Source organism: Carassius carassius, chromosome 1, assembly GCF_963082965.1.
Source record: "Carassius carassius chromosome 1, fCarCar2.1, whole genome shotgun sequence".
Lineage (NCBI taxonomy): Eukaryota > Metazoa > Chordata > Actinopteri > Cypriniformes > Cyprinidae > Carassius > Carassius carassius.
Window position 1 is genome coordinate 28,149,446 of NC_081755.1, and position 25,112 is coordinate 28,174,557.

General features: G+C 37.7%; 1 protein-coding gene across 1 annotated transcript in view; it reads left to right on the plus strand.

Moving 5' to 3' along the window:
• The window catches only part of stat5a (signal transducer and activator of transcription 5a), a 94,882-nt gene that overhangs the window by 37,550 nt on the left and 32,220 nt on the right, over positions 1–25,112 (plus strand). Inside the window, exon 2 of the mRNA XM_059554762.1 lies at positions 14,780–14,844. The gene's annotated coding sequence lies outside the window, so the exon portion shown is untranslated. The remainder of the gene's footprint in view (positions 1–14,779; positions 14,845–25,112) is intronic.

The window sequence follows — 25,112 nt, forward strand, 5'->3', positions numbered from 1 at the left end:
GTGTACGCTGTCTTTAAAGCATTTCAGATAAACAGGGAATCAATAAGTCAACATACAATGCTATGAATAACTTTGCTCAGCTAGATTGTCATTAATCATTGATGATTTAAAATAATAGGCTAATAATTTCCCCGTTTTGGCATTATTTCATGTGTTTGTGTTGATTACAGGGAATGCATTACCTTGAGGCTCTTAGAAAAAAGAGTGAATGACACATCTGTCCTCTTGTTCCTCCTGTGCTTTAATGTAATCACTTCACAGAGCACTTCAAGCTGTTCATTTTGTGTACAATATGTCTGTGTGAGTGCGTCTTTCTGTCTGGTCTAAGGGTTCAGTGAGTTTAAGCACTTAACCTTCGTACTGCCATGTTCTCTGTATTTTTTTTTTCTGCAGAGACCGAATGTGTGTGTGTTTGTAGTGCACTTTAGAGATGTTCCAGCCTATTTGATGTCTGTTAGACCTATATATATATATATATATATATAAAGCTTGTCTGAATGGACATGTATGCATGAATGCCTTCATGGATATTAACACACACAATACAGTGTGTGTGTCTATGTGTGTATGTGTGTTACACACCAGTTGGGTGATAACTTTTTTTATATGAATTCTAACAATGCCAGAGAACGTGATATGGTTTAGTATGATTATCAGGTAGGAGTTAAGGGATCTAAAAATATGATCATGCAGAATAAGGCAATTAATATGTGCTTTATAATTACTAATAAACAGCCAATATGATGCTATTAAGCCTGCTAATAAGCAACTAGTTAATAGTCAGAATTGGTCCCTGTTACCAATTATAGAAATATTTCATCTAAAAAAAATTTTGGTTGGATGATCAGAATAAATTGTACTTATTTTGTCTTCTGGGAGGCATGTAAGCATTTGTCTAGCTTCTGAAGTCCACACTAAATGAAAAAAATATATATATGATCGTTAATAAAAATGAGAAGAATTTACACATCATCATCTTGTTCAAAAGTTTACACCCCCAGCTCTTAATGCATTGCATTTCCTTCTTTAGCATCAGTAAATGTTTTTACCTTTTGTAATAATTGTGTATGAGTCCCTCAGTTATCTTCAGTTTGAAAATATGGATTTCAATAACATACAGTCACTTTTGGAAAGGGTTCAAATATGCAGAAGATGCTGGAAAACCAAAGACTGTGCAGTACTAGAGGATTTTTCTGAAGAACAGCAGGCAGTTGAACTGCTCAGGACAAACAAGGGACTCATGAACAACTATCAAAACATAAATAAACCCTCATGGATGATCCAGTAAATTACACATAGTATTGGGTATGGGGGTTTACATAAGGGTATGTAAACATTTGAATGGGGTCATTTTTATAAATCCAGTTATTATTTTGTCTTGATGTTCAGTTTCAGTACTTTGAAGCTGTTGAAGGTTTTTTTTTTGACAAAAATCTGCATCCATTACTGACTGACCCCATGGTCCAAGTGCTATTTCACCACTGAATGGAAAATTATTCCCCCTTACTCCTCCTCTTCACTTATAACGGTACAAAATTATTCCAGTGACCCCCTTATTATTTCACTGTCTCTTTGTGCATTAACGTGAAAATGTGAAAAGCAGATTCCTCACTGTGTGCTACTGGATATAAGATGCAGGTACTCTGAGCGTTTTCATTAAAACATGATAATATGTCATTTATTTTCATGCACATCCTAACAAAGAAAGACACAGCCTGTAAGCGTTCATGTTTTCTTGAGTGTGTTGTTTTCTTTGCGAGTTACTGTGACCGGCTCATAGCCTCTGGGCCTAATGCACCATATACAAGTGCCACATTGTCATGTCAACCAGAGGTTAGTGGTAGGCGTGGCAGTTTCAGCTGTTGAGTCGGTGGCTGTTGTTACCTGCACAGGAAGTTTGATGCTCACATTATTTTCTCACTGGTGAATCTTTACCAAATGCATCATACAGATATTCCTGTGCATTGGTTGTTAGTTTTTCTGACTTTTTCTTTTCAATCTAAGAAATAATCTTGGTTGTATATTAGTTTAGGGTATTTTAGAGACCAGGATATTTATAGATGTCATGAGGGTGACTCTGGAGGTTTGTCTAACTTGATCAGATATGCAATGGCAGATGGTATGCAAACACACACACACTGCCTGTGTTAGCTCACATAGACTGACCTTTTAATCAGGATTAAGACTAAATGATACGGAACACACACAAACAACACAGATTCTGTTCAGTTTTTTTATTTTTTTTATTTTAACATTTAGCTGCACAAGTAAATTGTCTTCATATTCATATACATGGGTTTAAAGTTAATTTTGTGGATGGTCACACTTTACAGAGGTTCAAAATTGATGTGAATTTGAACTTTTCGTTTCCAAATTTTCTTGGAAAACAAGAAAACACAGAAATGCAAACATAACCTTGTTTCTCTAGATTTTATTTTGCAATTCGAGCCCTGACAATATGAGTAATTTTATTTCATGGTAGTGATATATATCACAATATAGTTTATTTAAAAAAATGTATAGCTTAAAAAAAAAAAAAACTCAAGCTCAATGAAGACAAGTAAACAGTCAGTGATTTAAATAAGAATAAGAAACGGATTACAAGCATATCCAAAATAACTACAGTAGAACAAATAAATAAGAAATCCTACATACATTGTATATAGTAATCAAATGTATAAAAACACTGAAAGATACAAGAATATATATATATATAATTCATATTACATTTACAAAAGTGATTCAGTCAAGAGCAGTGAGAGTTTTTCTCTCTTTTTTTGTTTGATTAAAATGCCAGACAGCAGGAATATTAGACTGCTGTCACTTTAAGAGCTTCCCGGATCCAATATACAGTACTGTTACACACGTGTTTTCATTCTGAACTGTTTACTTTCAATTAAGACCTAAATTACTGTGTTTACGAGGATATTTGCAAAGATGGGCACTTTGGCTTATAAAGTGGCAAGAATAAATCAATACTCTATGAGCACTGTCTTCATGTGCATTCATCTCTCTGACACCGCTCAGAAACAGTATCTGCAAATGAGCTCTCTTTCACTGCTGATTGTGTTTCAACGGCTTAAAATGGGATGTTTTTAAACAGCAAATGAAACGTTTTCATGACCATGTAGCAAATCAGCAATGCCATGTGAGTGTGTAACTGCGATAGAGCAATAGTCCAAAATCTCTACTGGTTAATTATGTCTACCAGTATATCGCCCACCCCTAATCCAGACCATATATATCTTAAGCTACATCCTTTTGTGTCCCTGCTTTGTTCTTCTTTGTTTCATCTCTCCTGACACTTTAATGTATTTATTGTGGAAGAAGCCTGGATGAAGTCAGAGAAATAGCAGCATTTGTGGACATTTGTGTATTGTTTTGTTTCTATGGCTATCTTCCTTCCTGTCAGTGTGAATTGTTTAAATCGAGATCTGTCGGTTCTTCTGATTTTTGCTTCTCTCCCTCTAAATAAGGGACTCTAAGATTTATTTCTCAGAGTACGGCTAGTGCCACATTTGATTGTTTGTTAGGATGAAGTCAAACAACACACTATAATTCAAATTCCATTTATTGGAGAGGAATCTGGTGCTGAATTAATTGGAATATGTCATTGAGTATATTTCGTATCCATATTTACTACAGTGCTCTGTTGTACCTTTTACTGGGATGGTTTGTTTTTATATGAAGCTAGCGGATTTTCCTGAATAAACTCTCCCCCTAATTATTGGCAGAAAGAAGTGTTGCATTTGCTCATACAGAAAAAATTAATTTAAAGGAATAGTTCACCCCAAAAAATTTACTTTGCACCCTCAATTTGTTCCAAACCTGTATCACTTTCTTTCTTTTAATGCAACTTCGAAAAAAAAAAATAGTTTGTAAAATGTTCACTCTGCTCTTTTCGTATAATGAAAGTGAATGCTGACAAATGCGATCAAGCTCCACAATTAGCAAGCAGCATCATAAAAGTTGTCACGCCTGGCTATGCAGTGCTGGGTGTGTCTCTCCCTGGCTTGGCCATGTGTGGGTAATCAAGCCTGAATTGCCTACTGCTGCTGTTCTGTGTCACTTTTAGGTGGAGCTGTTGCGATGGGCCGTGCCGTGCTAATTGGTGGACCGATGAGGGTGTCTTTTTAAAAATCATTGCCTTTCAGTGGATTTGGGTCTCTCTTTCTGCTATTCCGGCCTGACGATGAGAGGCTGGCTGCGGTCGGCGCTTCTTGAACATTCTCCTTTTTGGCTTCCCATTTACTGACTTTTGTAAATCGATCTTTAATAAACCAGCATTATAATTAAATACTAAGTTCAGTGTGGTCTCCCCTATGTCAACTCTACATTGAGCCAAGTGGACTTGACATATGGGGGCTCGTCCGATAAGTTTTGATCCCGAATATTGGTACGTATAGTCTACTTTGATTCCCACTGTCGGCTATGGTAGCGTAGTGCGGTGTGTAGCAACGTCATCGGTGTGATTTTGTGAATGAAATCAGTGGGCGTAGTTTTAGGCATGCCGGTTTTTTCGCCGGATGTTTTGTTTCGGGGAGATCTGCGCTGATCTTGTTGGTTTTGAATTTGGATTTGAGGTAAATTGGGTAGCATTATTTAGTAGATTAGAGTATTTAGTGCAGCCACTTTGTTTGTAATGTGTGATTGCTGTTTACGTAGTGGGGCGACTAAAATTTTGGAGCTATCGTTATCCCCGTGTTAGAGCGCTTTCGCGCTGGGATTTAGGTTGTTGTCACTGGAGTCTGGACCAGGGCACCGCCGTAGAGAACCGGCTGAATTGGCTTCAGTCGGGGCAGTACGTCTCTGTCGGTATTGGTGAGGAAATTATCCTGATTCTTGGACTCAGTGTGAAGATAGGGTTGTATAGTGGGGGGTAAATGTTTAGGGGGAGAGCTCCGTGAGTTGCTCTGCTGCTGGACCTGCTTTTTCACTTTGCAAAATTGTTTGTTTGTGGTTGTTTAAGAGGAATTGGAAAACGTACAGGTATATTTAATTAGTTTGGTTAATAGTGTATTGAAAATAGTCTGTACAATGAGTGTGTTGGAGGATTTTTTTTTGCTGCTCCTTCGGAGAGTTTGTTGGTGGAGCTAACAAAAGAGCAGTTGGTGAATGTTGCAGATTTTTATGGGATTGAACTGACACTGCCAAAAACAGCAAAAAAAAAGATAAATTGATAGATTTTATTCGTGATCGTTTGAAAGAAAATCAAGTGTTTCCTGACAACCCGCCTGTTTCAAGTCCCTCGGCTAAAAGTAACGAATTAACCTATGAGCAACAAAAAATATTATTGCAGATGCAATTGGATCAAAAGAGATGGGAATTTGAGCAAAAGAAATTGGAAATAGAACAAGATTTAGAACGCAAGAGAATGGAATCTATTGAAAGAGAAAAAGATCGTTTGTTTGAAACGGAAAAACTGAAGCATTTGGAGTATGAACAGGAGCGGGCTCGTGAACTTGAACGCACCAGGCTTAAGCTGGTGGCTGAAGGTAGAGCCGGTGGAAATTCCACTCAGAAATCGGGTGTAGCAAATATGATAAAGTTTCTTCCAAAATTCAACGAACGAGATGTCTCGGACATATTTTTCTCTTTGTTTGAAAATGTTGCTGCCGACCAGAATTGGAGTGACGAAGATAAGACGTTGCTTTTACAAACGGTATTAGTTGGGCGTGCACAAGAGGCATTTGTGGCACTGTCTTTTGTCGAAAGAAAGAGTTACCAATCAGTAAAAGAGGCTGTGTTAAAAAGTTACGAATTGATTCCTGAGGCGTATAGACAACGTTTTCGCAATTGGAGAAAGTCGGAAAAACAAACTCACGCTGATGTGGCCAGAGAGCTTAGTAGTTTTTTTAATCGCTGGCGCACAGCGGAAGGGATTGATTAGTTTAATGATTTGTGCGATTTAGTTATTTTGGAACAGTTTAAGAACATTTTGCCCGAACAGATTGGTACATATTTAAACGAACATAAGGTGAAGACCGCTGCCGAGGCTGCTGTCCCCGCTGATGGATATGTGTTGACGCATAGAAATCATATGCAGGATTTTTCTCCGCGTTATTATAATCGCAAGGAAAATCGCCCCGTCCGCGTAAATGCAGGTTTTCCTGGGAGGTCTTATCCTGCGCCTCGTAATAGAACATGGGAACGTGATGCCGACAGTAAGTGCCATTACTGTTTTGAATTAGGTCATTGGAAAAAGGAATGTCCAGTCTTGAGTGCCCGTAATAAGAGTAAAGTAAGCAATGTCAAAGATGTTGCCTGTGCCTCGTCGATTCCCGCTGCGCAGTTGAGGAATGTTAAGTTAAATGGAACTCAAACTGATCCTGAACATTCTAACATGTTGTGTGATGAACCTAAAATCACAGTGTCTGATTACGCTCCTTTTATCACCGAAGGGTTCGTTTCACTGGTGGGAGATGCTCATAGGGTACCAGTTAAAATATTGAGTGACACTGGGGCTTCAGAGAGTTTCATTTGCCAGTCGGTCCTGCCTTTCTCCTCTTTGTCTGATATTGGGAGTTTTGTGTTGATTCGAGGAATTGGGCTTCAACCGTTTCCAGTGCCATTGCATAGAATTCAGTTGCAGTCGGGGTTTGTGAATGGAGAGGTGACTATAGCTGTACGTCCGACTCTACCGGTAGAAAATATTGACCTGATTATCGGAAATAATTTGGCGGGGGGTTGTGTGTGGCCGGAGATGTCATGTCCATCCCCTGTGGTTAAAACAGTGGCTATGCCATCAGTTGAGCCGGACAAATGTCTTAAAGATTTTCCAGAGGTGTTCACTGCCTGTGCGGTGACGCGAGCAATGGCTCGTGCTCAGACAGTGAAACCATCTGATGTATCTAAGGCTAGTGCAGTTAAAGTGTTTGTACCAGATTTACCAGCACCATTGTCTTCTAGTGAGGTAATTGAGGCGCAAAAGAATGATTGTACTCTTGAGAAGTATTTTGCTTTGGCCTCGGGTGATGATAATGTTGATCATGGTTATCTGATCCAAAATGGTTTGTTGCTGCGCAGGTGGTCGCCTCGGGCGGACAATGATGTGGCAGATCAGGTGTTGCAGGTGGTGATGCCTGTGAAATACCGGGAGTTGGTGTTAAAAGCAGCGCACGGAGAAGCGTCTGGCCATTTTGGGGTGAGGAAAACCTACAATCATGTATTGGGACATTTCTATTGGCCACGGATAAAAAGGGATATAGCGAGTTTCGTAAAAGGTTGCCATGCTTGTCAAATTGCAGGTAAACCAAATGTTTAAATTAAACCTGCACCGCTACAACCCATTCAGTCCGTGGGCATTCCATTTGAACATCTAGTTATTGATTGTGTGGGCCCTTTGCCACAGTCAAAGTCTGGCAGTGTTTATCTTTTCACAGTGATGTGCCAAGCGACACGTTACCCTGCGGCATATGCTTTAAGGACTATAACCACAAGATCAATTGTGAAGGCTTTGTCTCAGTTTATATCCATTTTTGGTCTACCAAAAGTAATCCAAAGCGATCGTGGATCAAATTTTACGTCCAAGACATTTGCGGCGGCGTTAAAAGAACTGCGAGTAAAACATAATTTAAGTAGCGCATATCACGCCCAGAGCCAGGGGGTTCTGGAACGTTTTCATGCCACATTGAAATCGTTGTTGCCCGCTTATTGTGTAGAACTTAAGAGAGATTGGGAAGAGGGCTTACCGTGGCTATTACTGGCGGCCCGTGCGGTAGTACAGGAGAGCACGGGGTTTAGCCCTAATGACTTAGTTTTTGGGCACAAAGTGCGCACCTTTCTATCGGTGTTGAGTGGTGATTTAGATGGTGGCGTGGAGATACCTGGGAATTTGGCTGATTATGTGCATGGCTTTCACCGAAGGTTGTTCTTGGCTGGGAAGTTGGCTAATGCAAATCTATGTGAAGCGCAAACTAAAATGAAGCGACGGTACGATCTTAAAGCAGAGGTAAGAATGTTTAGCCCTGGTGATCGAGTGGTTGCGTTGCTGCCAATTCCAGGTTCTGCATTAGAGGCCAAATATACTGGTCCATATACTGTTGTGCCGAAAATATCGGAGAACAACTATGTGGTGTCCACCCCTGAGCGGAGGAGGAAAACACAACGGATTCATGTTAATTTACTGAAACCATATTATTTCTCACCATTGCAGGTGGTGGGTGATAAGACTGCTTATAGACCTGTTGGACTGGCTATTGGGGAGGGCGCACCCAACGCTTCTGAGGTGGCAGCTGGGGATGGGGTGCGAGATCCGGATGATGCGGTCCTGCAGGCTAGGCTAAACAATTCAGACACGTTGGTTAGCTTGGATAGCCTCTTGGGGCATTTGGATGGGGAACAACGTGATCAGTTAAAATCTTAACTTTTTGAGTTTTCGTCTTTATTTTCCGACACACCAACCTGTACCAATCTTATTGAACATGACATTGACGTGGGGGATGCAAAACCCATTCGACAGAGATTTTACCGTGTTGCTCCGGACAAACGAAAAAGCTTGGATGCCAGTGTGCAATATCTGCTTGGTAATGGTTTAGCAAAACCATCATATTCGAGCTGGGCATCACCATGCTTACTTGTAAAAAAATCTGACAACACATTTAGGTTTTGTACAGACTATAGAAAGGTGAATGCGGTAACAAAGGCTGATTCCTTTCCTTTACCACGTATCGAAGATACGCCTAGGGCGCAGGAAATTTCTGCATTTATTACACCTTCGGGGTTGTATTCTTACACCCGTATGAGTTTTGGACTGCGAAACGCCCCCTGCACATTCCAACGTCTCATGAATCGTGTCATTGCGGGGTTGGAAGGGTGTGCAGTTTATATAGACGACGTGGTGTGTTACGCAGACACCTGGGAAATGCATCTGACGCGCATACGTTCGCTCTTTGAGAGGTTGGTGGCAGCAGCGCTCACGGTGAATCTTGCGAAATGCGAGTTTGCCCAGGCCACTGTGGTGTTTTTAGGCAAGGTGGTGGGGCAGGGGCAAGTGCGGCCAATTAGGGCTAAAGTATTGGCCATTGACCAGTTTCCTTCGCCGACTACCAAAAAGGAAGTGATGCGTTTTCTAGGGATGATTGGGTTTTATCGAAATTTTTGTTGCAATTTTTCCACTGTTGTGGCCCCACTTACCAATTTGTTAAAACAAGCGGTTAAGTTTGTGTGGTCCGATGATTGTAAGCGTGCATTTGAAAATGCAAAGCTTTTGTTGAGTTCTGCGCCTGTCCTGGCTGCACCCAAGTTAGATGATCCTTTTAAACTTCAAGTGGATGCAAGTCAGGTGGGGGCTGGCGCAGTGCTCATACAAAAAGATGAGCAAGAAATTGAGCGACCAGTAGGTTATTTTTCACGAAAATGTAATCGTCACCAGCTTAATTATTCGACGATCGAAAAGGAGGCTCTAGCGTTGATCTGGGCGCTTCAGCATTTCGAGGTATATGTGGGGGGTGGTTTACATCCCGTTGTGGTTCATTCAGACCACAATCCGCTCACATTCCTACAGTCTTTACAAAATGCTAATCAGCGTCTCATGCGGTGGGCGCTGTTTTTGCAGCCCTACCGACTGTCTATTAGACACATTCGTGGCGCTGACAATGTGTTAGCAGATGCGCTTTCTCGGGCCCCAGATGAGTCGATGTGATGTTGTCCTTTTTCTACCCTGTCTTTGTCTTGTCTCTGTCCTCCCTTAATTAGCTATCCAAGGTGCCAGGATTTTGCTGGGTGGTAAGATACAGTGGAGATCTGGGGTGAGAGTGGTCAGTGTTGGTTATGGTTACATTCCCAATCTCCAGAGTCCCACTAACGTGGGCCTCTGTTTTTTGGGGGGGGAGTGATGTCACGCCTGGCTATGCAGTGCTGGGTGTGTCTCTCCCTGGCTTGGCCATGTGTGGGTAATCAAGCCTGAATTGCCTACTGCTGCTGTTCTGTGTCACTTTTAGGTGGAGCTGTTGCGATGGGCCGTGCCGTGCTAATTGGTGGACCGATGAGGGTGTCTTTAAAATCATTGCCTTTCAGTGGATTTGGGTCTCTCTTTCTGCTATTCCGGCCTGACGATGAGAGGCTGGCTGCGGTCGGCGCTTCTTGAACATTCTCCTTTTTGGCTTCCCATTTACTGACTTTTGTAAATCGATCTTTAATAAACCAGCATTATAATTAAATACTAAGTTCAGTGTGGTCTCCCCTATGTCAACTCTACATTGAGCCAAGTGGACTTGACAAAGTACCATAACAGTAGCTCATTTGGCTGCTGTTATATAATCAATGTGAAAAATAATTTGAATTATGATTTACTAATTACTAGGGCTGCACGATGTGTCGTTTAAGCATTGATATCGCGATGTACGAATCCACGATAGTCACATCGCAGGATGTGTGATGTAGGCTGTCGTAGTTGATCCGTTATTCATTAACTGTATGGGCCAGCTCTCCCTCGCGCATATTAATCAATCGATACGATGGTGTCGATGTTTAAATCATTTAAAATGAGAATGTAAATCTGCTTACCCCATTTTTGTTTGTAAGAAAAAATTTGATTAGATTTCATATCGCAATATAAATCGCAGAAAAATAAAATATCGCAATGTCATTTTTTCTCAATATCGTGCAACCCTACTAATTACTCACATCTTGCATATTCATGAATGAATTTCACTAGTTGAATTAAAGGGATAGTTCACACTAAAATGCTAATTACTCCATGATTTACTCACCCTCAAGCCAACCTAAGTTTACATGACTTTCTTCTTTCAGACAAATACAATCAGTTATATTAAAAAATGTCCTGGCTCTTTCAAGTTTTATAATGGCAGTGAATGGTGGTTGAGATTTTGAAGACAAAAAAAATGCATCCATCCATCATAAAAAGCACTCCACACAGCTCTGGGCCATTAGTAAAGGCCTTCTAAAGCATTTTTTAAAGAATAATGTCCATATTTAAAACTTTATAAACAAAGTTTTAAACAATCTGTTGCTTCCGCTAACTGTCCGATATTAAATGCCATTATAAAGCTTAGAAGAGACAGGACATTTTTACTATAACTATGATTGTTTTATAAATTGTGTGTATATATAAATCATGTGGTAATTTTCATTTATGGGTGAACTATCCCTTCAAGTATAGGAGGATTTTGAGTATGTTACTTTTAATTTTAGTATAATCCTCTCACAAAGTTTTCAAGTTACTTGGAAGATAGCACACAAGTCGTATAGACTACTTTTCTGTTGTTTTTATGGTTCATTTCAGTCTTTTTGGTAGCTGCTGGTCACTATTGACTATTCTCTTGTCATCTCCTTTGGTGGTCTTTGGAAGAAAAGAACATCTCAGAAATGAGAACATAATGGCTGAACTATTCTTTTAAAGTAAAAAGTACACTTTTATTGATTAACTTTTCTTTTTATTCTGTGCACCATTGGTGGTATTTCTGTCAATAGGTCAAGAGTGAAAAAGGCTTGTTTACTCCCAGGATGAGAAGACCTACATCTGAAGAGGATTTAGCCTGGAATGTGTTTGTGTGTGTGTGTGTTTGTGTGTGTGTGTGTGTGTGTGTGTTGCATAAGGTCAGCTGGCACCGGTCCCTCCCTGCTGTCAGGATTGCTATATCCTCGCTGGCCATAAATATGCTTTTATTCATCCTCCCGTAGAGAAAGCAAGCTATCAGTAGGGAAATGGTGGGGGGGTTGATTTGGCCTTGGCTCATCATATTAGCCTTTATAGCTGGAGGGATGGAAGAGTTCGAGAGAGTGAGGAATGCTCTTTTGGATATCTGCTTGAAAGTATTTGCACAGTGTGACTGACGCGACAGCTTCAGGGCTGTCTGTGTGCGGCCGTGAATAAATGCACACACAGATGGTGTGTGCTTTTGTGGCCGTTTGAACATTGCCCCCTTAAGAAAATTACCCTCGGCCCTTCTAGCAGCCTGTGAAGTGTCGGATGAGTGTTTCTGTGTTAATATGTATGCTAGTTCACTCTGTATAAACCAGATAACATTGCATATATATGCCAATTTGCCATCTTAAGCAGTGTTTGTATTCTCTTCCCTGCTTATGTGTTCCTCCTCAAAAGCACTCACACACACAGATGTTTATGTTTTTAACTCTATCACATCAGATCAAACACAAACTTCCCCTCCTCGCCTCATTAACATCTGTCACGTATGGTTTTCTACATGGGTTCCCTCTTATTTTACCATGACCTCTGTCAAACGACAGTTCATTCTCTGTGAGATTACGTAATCCTGCCCGTGGGGTCTAACCAAGACTGGCTTTCTAAAGACAATTGTGTTGAAAATATGCAAGAATCTGTTCCTTTGGGTTTCACGGCAAAGCCCCAAACATGGCCAAAGGGAAGGTGTCGTACGAGTCGTCAATAGCTGATCAAAACATTGTTTTTCATTCTGAAGGAAAAGAAAAATGGTGTTTTGTCTGAATTTAGGGGGTTATCTGTAGTTTATTTTTCTGGCTGATCTTATCCACATAATGAAATGAATTGTACTTTGAATGAGACAATGGAGAAGAAACCGCACACTAGGGGTGCACGATAAATATCGTGCGATAATTAATGCGCATCTCGTCAGTAAAGCCGGTTCTCTAATCAGCGGTAAATTCCCTCAGGTGCGTGATTTCATATAGAGCAGCTGTTACTACACAGAGCCGTTGTTAGCTGAGAAGATGCGCAAATAAACACTGAAAATGAACGTGGATTTGCGCATCTTCTCAGTTAACAATGGCTCTGTGTAGTAACAGCTGCTCTATGTGAAATCAAGCACCTGATGGAATTTACCGCTGATTAGAGAACCGGCTTTACTGACGAGATGCGCATTAATTATCGCACGATATTTATCGTGCACCCCTACCATACACATGCTTTCACAACATCCCTGACTTGCAGTATAATCAGTTTCTTGAATATGCTTGGTAACACCACTTGCCATTGGAAAGAGGATTTGCCATTGATAGCTATTTCTTACAGAACATGAAACATTATATATTAAACAAATAAACATGCTGTCAAAGAAACACAACCACTTAAAACATGGACGATACAGGCAAACTGAGGAGAATTCAACTCGGATACAAATTCGGATAGTCAAAACTAATTAGCAGGAACACAGGCAAAGATACAGTAAAAATATACAGTACAGACCAAAAGTTTGGACACACCTCATTCAAAGAGTTTTCTTTATTTTCATGACTATGAAAATTGTAGATTCACACTGAAGGCATCAAAACTATGAATTAACACATGTGGAATTATATACATAACAAAAAAGTGTGAAACAACTGAAAATATGTCATATTGTAGGTTCTTCAAAGTAGCCACCTTTTGCTTTGATTACTGCTTTGCACACTCTTGGCATTCTCTTGATGAGCTTCAAGAGGTAGTCACCTGAAATGGTCTTCCAATAGTCTTGAAGGAGTTCCCAGAGAGATGCTTAGCACTTGTTGGCCCTTTTGCCTTCTGTCTGCGGTCCAGCTCACCCCTAAACCATCTCGATTGGGTTCAGGTCCGGTGACTGTGGAGGCCAGGTCATCTGGCGCAGCACCCAATCACTCTCCTTCTTGGTCAAATAGCCCTTGATGCCTTCAGTGTGACTCTACAATTTTCATAGTCATGAAAATAAAGAAACCTCTTTGAATGATAAGGTGTGTCCAAACTTTTGGTCAGTACTGTATATTAAACATCTTTAAATACATTTTGTAGCTGTTTTTCTTTGTATATTAGTGATAAAACGTGCAGATCATTGTATCACTTTCAGCTTCGTAAACAAGCTGGCCTCCATCTGTTAGTGAAACTGCACTTAAATGTGAAGACATACTGTGATTTTATTCCTGCTTATTTTGGATGTTGAATGTGACATTTTATTCCACATATGGGTTGCCACATGGATCTCTGGGGGAAAAAAAGAGAAAAAAAAAGAAGACTATAGACATCCTAGAGGACGAAGTTGTTAAAATGCACATGTGTTTTCTTAAGCAGAAAGTTTCTCCTAAATCATGTTCATGTTCAAGGGTTGACTCTAGTTCTTAAAATGTGATTTAAACCACATCATTTTAAATAAAGTTACCAGCCAGCTGGTGAGTAACTTTATTTACTTTTGGTGCTTGGAAGGTGTTAATTTTGAACCTTGCTCACATCTTGCACAGTGCGGACAGAATACACAGCCAAAATGGACTGATGCATGGTCGTATTTTTGTTTTAGGAGGGATAAAGTCAAAGTTAGTCAAAGTTCACAGGAACTCCAGAATGTACCAAATCCTACCACTGTGGGTTTCCTTTTTTATGGAAAGTAATAACTTTTTCACTATACTGATTCAATATGAGTATTAAGTATTAAGAGTAACCCAATCATTTGATTATTCTCTGTCCAGAGGATCCTGCCTATCATGAGTTTCTATGTCCTTCAGTTTCCTTAGTCAGCATCTGTGGGCTGTGGATGTAACCATAGATCAAGATTGAACACATTTAATGCTTCAGCTGTCAGTGGAGACATATTCCTCTTTTCTACTTTTAGATTTTCTTTTCCTCTGAGGAGAGAATGGCAGACTGAGAGGAAGTAACATTCTTACAGAGCTTAGCAAGCCCTTGTATTCTTACTTCACATGTTCAGTTTGTGTATCTCTATAAAACTCAGTTGGAGTGCATTTTTAAACTTCCACATACAGAAATGTACACTTCTCTATGTTTTTCCTTTTTTGTCATTGCTCAAAAATTGTATGAGATGAGACAAAAATACTCATATAGTTTCTCCTTCTCTCTTTCTGTCTCCCAAATGTTCAGGTTTTCCAGGTTTCCTCTCCAGAAGTTCCTGTTCTTAAATGGTAACAGAGAGCTTGAGATAAGAGGTAAACTAAATTACTGAATATGTGCATGTTATTGATTGTCTTGTTCTGAGGGTATTAGCAAAAAAATATTAGCAAAAATTCATATCTCAAGATTTCTTTGGCTGATTTGTGGCATACTGTATATTTCTCTAAATTTTCTATGCGTTTGTATTTTAATTTAAAAAATCTGTACTTTATATATAACATAAATGTATATATATATTTTTTAACATCTTGCCCAATGCTGTCCATCAAAACTATGCATTTAAAGGCAAATAATTTAAAATAAATTAAATGTAACCTTGTGCAAAAAAGGGTTAAAATCACATTACATTCTAACACTGTAACATTGCAATCTAAAAACAAAAATAATGCTTTTAAAGCAGAAGTTAAATTCATTAAACTAAAACTTAAAAGAATAAAAAAGCACAAACTGCTTGAGTAAAAACTACCCCATTACAGTCACTTTTACAGTTAGTGCTATCATACAAATACACTTACTTGTAGGTTTAAAATTCTACATATGTCAATTTTTTTGTCCAACTACAAATATTTTTTCTACAGACACATTAAACAGTGCGAGTAGCTTCTGTGTCAGCGGCACACATAGCTTTTCTGTCACAGCATCTGACGGGGCAAGCTGCGTTAAACTAAATGAAACTATAAACTATACTATATCTTACAAGTCTTTTAAAGCCCTTCATACAAAGCTCGTCACATGTGTAGAACAAATTGAATTATGCACTTTCTCCTCAGCAGCTCTGTCTCCTCCACTATATTTTTCAGATCTGCTCCTGTCAAACTACTTAAAACTGTATCAATATAAACAGTATTGCCTCATATATATATATATATATATATATATATATATATATATATATATATATATATATATATATATATATATACAGTGTGTATATATATATATATATATATATATATATATATATATATATTACTTATTAAATATTTTTTTAAATTTATTTTTTATCTTATAGAAATATTTTGTGATATTCATTTCACAGTTTTGCTAGAATTGCACTTTTAAATGAGCAAACTGAGATAACTACAGAAGTTATCTCTACGCCCTCCATCAAAAAAAACATTCCAGTATACATCTATAATATGTTAAATACAAACCGTTTATTGCATATTATAACCAATAAGTCAAATACTAGACAACACATAATTTAGTCATAAAAATATAGCCTCATTAAATCAGGACTGACAATGTGCACTCAGTAACCCCACGATGCACCAGAGTCAGGCATTATCCTTATTTAAAGGCTTACAGCTACGGGAATGAAAAAATGCCTTTGTAATTTGTTTTATCGAGACGTGGAATTATCTGCCTCCTCCCTGAAGGTAGAGAGGTTCAAGGTATTTGAGAAGTGTACTGTTTGTGTATTTTATTTTCTTAGCTTCCTCCACAGCAATGTGGTCAGAAAGGTCCTGAAGCTGCTGAGGAAGGCCACAGAGGTTCAAACACAGCCTTTCTATTTGTTTTAATTCTTTATATATATATATATATATATATATATATATATAATATATTATTTTTTTTTTTTTTTGCTAATTTAATTTTGATGTTATTTGGACTTTTTAATTCCTAGATAGTTTTTGCTGTGGACATTGTTCATATTACAGATTTACAGATATTAAAAAAAATTTAAGCAGGGTTTCCAGTAAAAACAATTTGTCTGTCCACGATGAAAGTGAAAGTGTAGTATAACAGACAAAAAAAAAAACAACAACAAAAATAATAGATTTTGAATATATATCTGTGTTGTGGTACTTTCAACCAGTGAGATTTCACTGTGGGCGGAGCTAACTAGTGTGATTCTAGAAACCTAGAGGTCAATAAAATGTCATTTTATTTGTTGCTGCTTATCCAGGACTGTATACCTTATCAAAAGTTCAATCTTCTCATGTGAAAATCAGTTTATCACTGACTCTGCCTTTCTGTAGAAGTCAATCAGTCGTTTATTCATTCATGGACATTTCCAGTTGTAGACTAAAAATGTTATGATCAATCTGACAGGTCTACCAGAGCCATATCATCTAGTATTTAACAGCTCTTATCTGAATTCTTCATACTATGTGTACTTGCAGACAATAGCACAGGGAGGATCATAGTTCCTTGAGGAGCCCTAGTAGAAACAAACAAGCATGAGACGGTAGTGCTGTTGTTTTTAACATACTGCTCTCAGCAAGAGAGAAAGTCCAGAAATCACAATGTGTTGAAATCACATCTTGATCTGTGGTTTAGTCACAAGAGAACAAGGCACTGTAGTTAAATGCAGATGAGAAGTCTAGAAGAGTATCCTGGCTTCTTCAGATGTACTATGTATCACGTTCAGAGCGGCACAGACTTTCTTTGACCCTTATAGTCACAATTTCAAAGCTTTACCTATCAAAAGAGGCCAGCTGACTTGAGGACTCAATCACAGTTCATTTGATTAAAGAAAAATACCTGCAATATTTTACATGACCTGACCTAATTGTTACATTCAGTTGCATTTAAAATTTAATTTAATTTAATTTAGTTTAAATAATTAAATTGATATGCACCACATTTTGGCTGATACCAATTAGCTAAAAGTAACTCCAATTAAATGAATAGCCATGAAACTCTACTTGTGTTCTAATTGGTTCGTTTCAGTTCAATGTTCCCAGCCAGTCAGATTCACATATTTATTAACATTATGCGCTATGGATGTCTTCATCTTACCCCACCACCTCCCCAGCACCACCTGTCTAGATCTGCTATGGGGGATCTTCCAGCAGCAGCATGTTTCCTTTTAATTTTATGATCTGAGCATTTAACAGAAGCAAGTCTACTTGCTCTGCAGCAGCTTTGCAGATCTAGTCCACCAAGACCAAACCTATTACGCAATCTATTTACATTAATAAAGATTTTACACTCTGTATCTATCTCAAAAGATTGATTTTTCTGCAGTTGCTGCTGGTGTTGAGCACAGCAACTCATGTCAGTGAGCACTCTTAAGGGGAAAGCACTTTTCAAAAGGGGAACCTCAAAAGGGTTAAATGATCTAAATGCTAAGAAATGTGAACACAATTAAACTTTTAATATCAGCAGCCAACAAATATCCAATAGGATTGATAGAGTGGTGAAGAGAGAAATGCAGGTCTAGTGTGAGGTGTGAGGTAGAAGAGAAAGTGTTAATGATTACAGAGAGCTGTCAGGGTCAAGAAGGCTTCTTAAGTTCACACAGACAACTGACCTGATTTCAGCAACCGTCCAAATCATGTCACACATCATTCTCCTTAATCCAACACATCAACCGGAATCAAGTGTTTGTCTTTGTGGTTAGTTGACTGGCAGTGAGTGGCTTTTGTGTCTGCCTTTTTATAAGTGTACGTTTCGTGTGTATGGTAAGCTGACTGGAAATCAGTGGTTTTTGTGTCCCTGTGTAGGTGTGCAGCTTTCAATACATGTATGTCTGTGTGGTTGCACTGCTTGGAAATACACACATGCTTACACGTATGCGTGCACGCACGCACACACACACACACACACACACACACACACACACACAAAGAGTGGGACAGGAAGAGGCGGGCTGTGTACTCTCTTCTTTTACAAGTTACTTCCGTTTTGAGAGAAAGCTCATATGCTCACAGGTACGGATGCAACGATAGAGTTTGTTGGTATGATTATTGTCTGAGGAATAATCACGCTTTCATGATAATTATGATTATTATGCATTTATTAGTTTCCCAATATTACTAATGTGTAAAATCACATGAACACTCTTTAGATATTAAAGTGTTATTTATTGATGCTTTTTGAAACAGAAACACCACAGTTATCAATAATACAGCACAAAATAATAATAAAGACAAACAAAAGTACATCTCTCTTTAACTTGAATTAGAAAAACGGTGTCCTCTGCCCTGTAAACATCCATGTCACATTTCCGTTAAAAAAATTACAAATGGAATAGATCACAAAAGTATTTAGTGTTTTCAGTTTGCACATTCTCAGAGGTGGAAAGTAACGAATTACATTTACTCGCGTTACTGTAATTGAGTAGCTTTTTTGTGTACTAATACTTTTTAAAGTAATTTTTTAAATCTGTAATTTTACTTTTACTTAAGTATATCTTGTTTGAAGTATTGTACTTGGCTACATTTTAAAACACATTAATTACTGAGTAAAAAAAAAATAAAAAAATCGCTCCCTGGAAACTACGTCAGTAAATAATGGGCAGGAGGGCAAACTGGCGCTAAAATCACGAGAAAGATGCAGATGGTCAAAACAGGCGTTAGTGGTGCAGACACCGCAGAAAACGAAACCCCGTCACATTCTGAAGTTGAACTCGAAGGAAATGAAGTGAACCCCTGGCCATATGTATGCTCTATTATGCAGTGTAAGCTGTACTTGCCTAGGAAGACCAAACTAGCAGCTTATAAAATCTCGACAAGACATCAACCCTTCGCAAGAATGTAGAGGTAAGCTAAATAATTGCATCGTTGCATTGGTGTTTAAAATGAGGCTTTGACATTTTAGCAAGAGGTTTTGCACAAATTAGCCAAAAAGACAGTGGTGAGGAGTGTGCTATTTTTGTTTTAATGATGTGCACGCGCATTTATAGTGCGTTCTTTCACTGTGTGATTCAGTCTCCTAAAATCCATTTAGAATGATCACAAAATTGAAGATATAGGGGCAGAAAATTAACATATTTATATAATTTCATACATTAAATCAAAATCACACAAAGAATGCCATCTTTTCCTCCAAAAATCATCATGAATATATACATACATATATATAACAGTTCAGTAAACAAGTTAATTAAGAGACTTGCGTTTTAGACACCATATTGCCTTTTTTAGCTCTATTTCTACAACAGAAAATAATTTCAAACACAGCCACCAAAGCACAGTTTTGCGTCTCTGAGCAACGTGACAGTGTTTCGTTCCTGAATGAATCAACCGTTTAAATGATTCGGTTCAATCGCAATGACTCACTTATTAACAGTGACCTGCTGACACATACTGGCCATTTTAATTTCACATTTAAAGTATCTTTTGATTTTTTTTAAATAATTAATTTCTTATCATTTCAAATGAGTATTCAACATTTTATGTCTTGTATATCAAAACATTATTCATGCATTTGTAACTGCAGGTTAAATGCATTCTTGTCCTGCACTAAACAGTGTAATACATCTAAATGCCACTTCCAATGAATCTTCTGCATTTCCTCTGCATTAAAATATGAGTTTGTTGATACTGATTTGCCTGGTAACAGCTAGGGCTGGACGATTATGGCCTAAAATCAAAACCTCGATTAATTGAACATTTTGCCTCGATTACGATTATTGAACGATTATTTGGTTTTTTGTTTTGTTTTTTTTGCCCTCATAGTTCACTGACAAGGTTTGTACTGTAAATATGATTGACTATCAGCAGTTATTTTATCTATGTCCGTAACATTTCTTACTAGGGTTGGGTATCGTTTGAATTTTATCGATTCCGATTCTTATCGATTCCTAGTTTCGATTCCAATAAGATAAAAAAATCCAATATAAATTTTTTTTATTATTTTTACAAAGCATTCTGTTGCAGCTGAATAACATGAGCAAAAATAACTAGATTTACATAAACTAGATTTATATAAATTTCAAATATTAAAATGTTAAAGACAAGTAAAAAGATAGGTCAGTAATAAGAAAGGAACAAACAAATCAGTTAGCAATATCATAAATAAATACAACTAAACTAAATTTCAGGTATACAGAAACTGTAATTAAAACTTTAAAAACACTGCATTGTTTTCTTTTTATAAATAAAAAAAGATGAATCAAGTAAAGTTATTAAATATATTCAGTCAAGATCAGTGAATGATTTTCTTTTGTTCTTTGATTAACATTAATGACAGGCAGCGCGTTTATTAGGCTGTTGTCTCTTTAAGCAAAAATACTGTACATGTGTGTTTTCTTTCTCATCTGTTTACGTTCACGTAAGACAAAAACGGCTGCGTTTATGATGATATACTGATGTAGTTTTCTGTATCGTAGTTTCGACTCGGAACAACCTTTTCTACAGTTAAAATACACAGAACAGTCCAAGAATGGACACAAACCGGGAACCCGCAGCGCGACCGCCGACCGCTGCTCTCTGTGCACGCGCTTTTGATGCTTCATATGCGCTGCACACAAACATGCTATAATAAGTTTTGAGATTCTAAGCTACTTTAGTGATAAATCACAGGACAGCGCTGACAACTAGTTTCTGTGTTCCTCTGTGCGCGCGATCTTCATAGCTAACGTTACTGTTTATATGTGTTCGTGCCACAATGCAGCTGCGCGAACATGGTAGCTCAATATAAGAATACACATCCGTTCATCTAATCGCTTGAATGTCCAAACCATAAAACAAATACAACTGACAAAGTTTAGTGAAGACGCAAAGCTCACCGCTCAGACCGCTTTGCTTTTATGCCACTGACTGGAGAGCAGAGTCATGTGGCTACACACGCGCTAGTATGCTTTTAAGGGGGAAGTGTTAACAGGATTAAAAAACCGAAATAACCGACATGGGAAAATTACGTCGGTTAGAGGTTATGAATTTCGGTTTTGATTATTTTTCGATTAATCGTCCAGCCCTAGTAACAGCCCAAATGTTTTATTATTCTAAATAACTGATTCCTTTAATTAAAAACAACTAGTTTGAGATGAATAGACCTATCCCAGGGGTGTCAAACTCAGTTCCTGGAGGGCCGTAGCCCTGCAGAGTTTAGTTCTAACCCTGCTCCAGCACACATATCATGTAGTTTTCAAATAAACCTAAATGATTAGATTAGCTGGATCAGGTGTGTTTAATTAGGGTTAAATCTAAACTGTGCAGGACTGTGGCCCTCCAGGAACTGAGTTTGACACCCTTGGCCTGTCCAATTTTGACTCCCTCCCACTGTTAAAATGTAACTAAGTAATTTTTACTCTGAGTAAATTTTAAATGAGCTACTTTTTACTTTTACTTGAGTAGATTTTTAGACTGGTACTTTTACTTGTACTTAAGTAAAATTTCATTAATGTAATGGTACTTTTACTTGAGTAGAATATTTTTGTACTCTTTCCACCTCTGCACATTCTTTACATTTCTTTTGGTGATAAGGTAAAGAACTTGGCAACATAGTGAAAATGTTTTTTTTCATCTTATGAATAAAACAGGGTTAATAAATAACAATGTTTATGAAGTATTATTAAATCTATTATTTACATTATTTACATTATTTATCCCGCAGGGTAAACTGTAACTAATGACTGGAATAAACAGAACTATTACTGTAGCCTAATCGACTGTCATCCATATTTATTCATTTTAATACTCTTTATAATAATTCATTTGATTTTACATGTGGCCTGAGAAAATCATGTCTATTATTTTGGTTTCTGAGTTCGGAGAACATTTAGGAGGACACAAACTTGTTGTGAACGCTGGCCCTTGACTTTTATTAATAAAATACCCTACTGAATCGCAACATTATGTCCACCAGCAATGAGGGGGTAAAAATCGCTGTTTAAGTAACTAAACCAGGGGTCACCAAACTCAGTCCTGGAGGGCTGTGACCTGCAGAGTTAACCTAAACTAAACTCTGCAGGACACAGCCCTCCAGGACTGAGTTTGGTGACCCCTGAGCTAAACTCACAGCCTCATTGTTTGTAGAGAGACATGTGGATGCAGGCCAATCATCTTGATTAATTCAAATAAGTGTGATCTTACCACACTATTTCATCTCTGTCTGATTTGAAGTGGGTAAAATACTAGAGCTCACGAGCTGTAGCTTCACATAACATGGTTTTATTATTTTTTAAATCATTCAATGCTGTGCATTATGTCTTATATAATCACTCTTTAGCAGCTATTTTTTGGGCAATATTTAAATGTCACCTGGTCTGTCTTGGTGTACCCAAAATGCTCTCACACTATCAACTTCAGGCATTTCTCTGGTGGAAATAAGCTTTGCTGTTTGGTCCCTCTGTCTCAGTTATTTTAGTGAGTGTACGTAGTAGCCTCCATGTCTCTGATAAGAACAGCATTTTTAGCTGGTGCACCACTAATGTATAGTGTAACTGTTTTCATTTTGTGCAAGTTGCAACAGTGCCATTTCATCCAACAGAAACAGTCGGTGTAGCGGTGTAGCTAGCTAGCTACTTCAGTGAAACCATATAAAAAAAGCTAAGTGAGCTTTAGGGGAAAAATAAAATGCTTCTCAAGTGTAAAATGTGTCCAATTCAATGCATCATGCTTCAGTCTAACATCACTGAGGTTCTTAACTGGTTCATTTCAGCTTGTGCAGTCATCATCATAAAAACTGTCAGTGGACTAAGCAGATGACCCCACCGGGAGTGATGATTGAATATGTAGTTTTGAGTGTTTATGTGCATGAAATTTGATGTTTTATGCAGTGCTTGCTTTCCTTGTAGTTGAGAGACAAGCAAGTTGTGTGGCCATGCTGAGGATATGTTGACGGTTTAAACCAATGAGATTAACAAACACAAATACAGAGACAAGCCAACACTTCTGCACATTCTGCACTCAAATGACTAGTGGTTGACCGGTATGGGTTTTTAACACAGATATGGGCTGATATTGATGTCTAGAGATCAGCAGGCTGATATAATGTTGATGTGGTGGTGTTCTGAAATGAGGAGGCAAGGTCCTCAGTGTTTTTTGTTGTTTTCATTAAATGTACAAGCCACATATTCTTGGATATTACTTACACTAAAAATATATATATATATATATATATTTTTAAACATTAAGAATTTAATCAATGTTCTTTTTATTAAATCCATTTATGAATCTCATCAAGTTTGTTTTTTAAGAATTTTACATTTATTAAAATAATAACTCAAGGCAGTATTATTTAAACAATATATTTTATTTGTGAACGTATGCTCAGCAATTCTTTATAATATTTAACTTTTTACTATTTTTGAATTTTTCAGGTCATCAGTCATCAAGGCTCGGTAAATATTGGTTAACTTATAACGGTTATAAATTTGGTTATATAAAGTTATGTAGCCTATGGTGAACATGATTTCACCAAGTACAACATGTTCCTGGATCAGCATCCTTGTTGAGCCTGGAACAACATTCCAATCAACCAATCAGTCCTGAGATATAACTTTTCAGAAAATATCTGTTTTAGGCTTACAATCAGGGTTAGGTACTTCTGCACCTTTGTTAATTAGCTATCATTTCCAACTGATTTTAGGAATGAATTATGGGTAGGTTTAGGTTTAGGGGTAGGGATTGGGTTAAGTCTATATTTTTGGACAATAATGTTGATCCAGGATCATCAATTTCACAAAGCTGATTACTCACCAAAAACTACTACAGATCATGTTTTCAAGCCATTTTAACTTTTCATTTGATGGAACAAAGCGGTTTTGTTCATAAGTGTTTTGTTTACTTACTTTTTTCAACTAGTATTCCCATTAACGCAAATTACATTGTTCATTCAGATGGAACGCAGAACGCACATGAACACAAGAGGCGGGATTTATAGCATAAACCAAACAGCCGAACATAAACAGTCATATACAATCATATCATGATGGAGACATTGCCTTCTCTTGCGTGACTTTCCCCCATTTATTCTCAATTACCACCCAGCACACCCACCACACCCTATGGTGGATCTTTTAAAACTCAATGGGCTCAGGGGAGGTGAAAGAGATGCGGACTAACGCTGTAACTTTACCCGCTTTTGTTGTAATTTGTAATATTGGCATTGTTTTATTGTTTTATTTTTGTACTTTTCTCATCCAATATTCAGCAGAGACACTGCCTCTCTTACTTCCTCGGAGAAATACCTCCCGATATATATAATAGATTACCCCCAGTTATATATAATAGTTTTTAATCATAGCAAATTAGATGTATACAAAATTGTTGAATTTAAAAGGTGAAGTGTGCAGAGCTGGGTAGAGTACCCAAAAACTGTACTCAAGTAAAAGTAAAAGTACTTCTAGAAATATTTACTCAAGTAAAAGTAAAAGTACTAGTCTTGAATAGTTACTTGAGTAAGAGTAAAAGAGTATCGGATAAAAAATCTACTCAAGTAGTTAGTTACTAGTTACTTTGGGTCATATATACTGAGCCTATTTTTATTTAGATATATAGATAAAATATAGGTAATGTATGTGTGTGTGTGTATAAATGTATATATTTCATCAGCCTTTACTCCAATTTATGTAATTTATTATAAAACCCTGTCTGTTTACTTAAGTAACAGATATAGGTGTCATGCC